General features: G+C 36.9%; 1 protein-coding gene across 1 annotated transcript in view; it reads left to right on the plus strand.

Annotated features, from left to right (window-relative positions):
* Positions 1-703: 703 nt before the first annotated feature.
* Positions 704-2444, plus strand: part of COL22A1 (collagen type XXII alpha 1 chain) — a 2341282-nt gene continuing 2339541 nt past the window's right edge. The window contains exon 1 of the mRNA XM_044067281.1: positions 704-1144. The gene's annotated coding sequence lies outside the window, so the exon portion shown is untranslated. The remainder of the gene's footprint in view (positions 1145-2444) is intronic.

The following is a 2444-nucleotide window of genomic DNA, read 5'->3' on the forward strand; positions in this document are numbered from 1 at the left end:
CCTCGAAGTTCCACATTGAGGGGGTCTGTCACATCTACAGGGTTAGCAATTTTTTAACTGATATCTATGGTAAAGATAACTTAATCATATTAATTCATTGGAATAACTGTTATATAAGTAAAAATATCGCATTTAACCATCCTATGAGCTTCCTCGTTGAAGTTGTTGACAAGTTGTTAGTGATTCACATTTTCTCCTTTATTCCTCATTATGAAAGATATATGGGGGATTGAATGTTGAGAGCAATGCTTTTGTGCTTCAGAGGTTAACAGTGAAAAGTGTGTGTGTGTGTGTGTGTGTGTGTGTGTGTGTGTGTGTGTGTGCATAGAGTATTTGACCTTAGTTGTGCTGTTGTTTGTGTCCGCGTGTGTGTGTTTGTTTGTGTCCAGCTCTCCAGCCTTTACAAAATAAAAAAAAGTATCTTTCAAATGTACCGTTAAGTGAAATGGAGTTATCAGGTTGTGATGTTTTATGAATTCTTAATGTCTGTTATCCTTGTCCTAGTTTTGTTCCGTTTTTTTTTTTTCCTGTAATGTAATAATGTGGTGCTGAGAAAGTTAGCCCTACCCTTTGGCTTCCACGAAAGTTATTTCAGATGTCACATTAAAGAGACCAAAAATACCCTGAAAAAGTTGGGCTATAATTGGAGAGTGCTGTCAGCCTTTCTGTCTTTTTTCTGCGGGCATACAGTGCAGGAGCAGATCTGTAACTCAAGCCTGATTCCTTGCTCTCTTGGTTGCACCTCCTACTGCAGAAAGTTGGTATCACAGAAAGTAACTGAGAGAACTGCCACTCAAACAGGACAAGCATCTCAGCATGCTCAGTATTCCCGTCTACAGTTCTGTCCATCTGTGAGAGTGACACCATACTGGAACAGCAGACCCAACTGACCAAAAGAAGCCCAGACACTGAAGCCTACTTTTAAGCATAGCGTCCGGTCCGGATACTCACTACTTTATTTACCTCCACACCACCCACTTTTTGTACCACTGCCAGCTAACGGATCTGTAATGTAAAACCCGTTGTTATCTTACTTTACAAAATCAAGGGGATGAACTCAAACCCGTGATCCTCCGGCACAAATCTAAAAAGGACAACGACCGCATTGGATGACCAGGGGAAAACGTACATAGGCTATATTAAGGTAAGATGACTTCAAGTTCGAACATTACAGAAAAGGCTGAACTCAATTGTGTTGCTTGATATCCTACATCCATATGAGTAATATACAATGCATATTTCTGATATATCAACGGCTGTAGAAGTTTTGCATGCAGAAAAGGTCCCTTATCTGAGTACATGAGCATTGTCTTCAGGGTACTTTCTTTTTTTTTTTTTTTTGTATCATTTCATAAGATTTGCAAATCCCCAAAAAATCATAGCCCGATGAATCGGAGAACAGGTGTCTTACAGCTGTAGCTATTTTCACACACACTCCCGCCCGGGCGCACCCCCCCCCCCCCCCCACACACACACACACACATACACATATCTCTGAACTGTACAGATTTTCGAAGAATGTTCAGATTTTTGCCTCATATTTTTGGTTTGTTTTTTATTAAATTGTGATTTTCTAGCACATTGGTGGCAAATCATTAAAGACTGAGGTTAGAAAATAATGACAGACATTTGAATTTCAGACTTCATACCCTTTAGAAAATTAATGCAAATTCAAAACTTGTTTTCTATCAATTTAATAAGTTTGTAAGAGCAATATTTAAAAGTTGTCCCTATTTTTGGGCCTTTGTCCCACTTTTATTTATGCATTTGTCCAGATTTCTTGCTCTAAGACGTTAAGAGGTATGCCTACATCAATCTATGGGAATATGTGGTCTATACGTGCCTGTATGTATGTGTGTGTGTGTGTGTGTGTGTGTGTGTGTGTATATATATATATATATATATATATATATATATATATATATATATATATATCTATCTATCTATCTATCTATATATACATCTTTCTCTCTCTCTATATATATATATACATATCTCTCTATATATATACATACATTATATATATATATATATATATATATATATATATATATATATGATATAGATATGGATATAGATGTATACATACACACACACACACACACACGCGTATATGTATGTATGTATGTACAATGTTTACTTAACACATGAAATACATGCAGCTACGTGGCTATCATATTTTTTTTGCTTGCTGACCGAATGTGCTACTGTTCTTATTGTCAGTACTCCTCTATAATTGTAGTCTGTCAATGAAATGAAACATAATTAGTGTAAAACGCTCAGAGGCTGAATAGTATAAAACTAAGAAATTTGATAGTTTTAACAATTTTTTTGTACAGTAGAATGTGTGTGTGTGTGTGTGTGTGTGTGTGTGCATGCGCGCATGTGTGTGCCGAGTTCAGGCGCGATGCGCGGGGAAGGGTATGCTCTACATGTTTTAAGCT

Source organism: Protopterus annectens, chromosome 3.part1, assembly GCF_019279795.1.
Source record: "Protopterus annectens isolate FY-2018-M chromosome 3.part1, PAN1.0, whole genome shotgun sequence".
Taxonomy (NCBI): Eukaryota; Metazoa; Chordata; order Ceratodontiformes; family Protopteridae; genus Protopterus; species Protopterus annectens.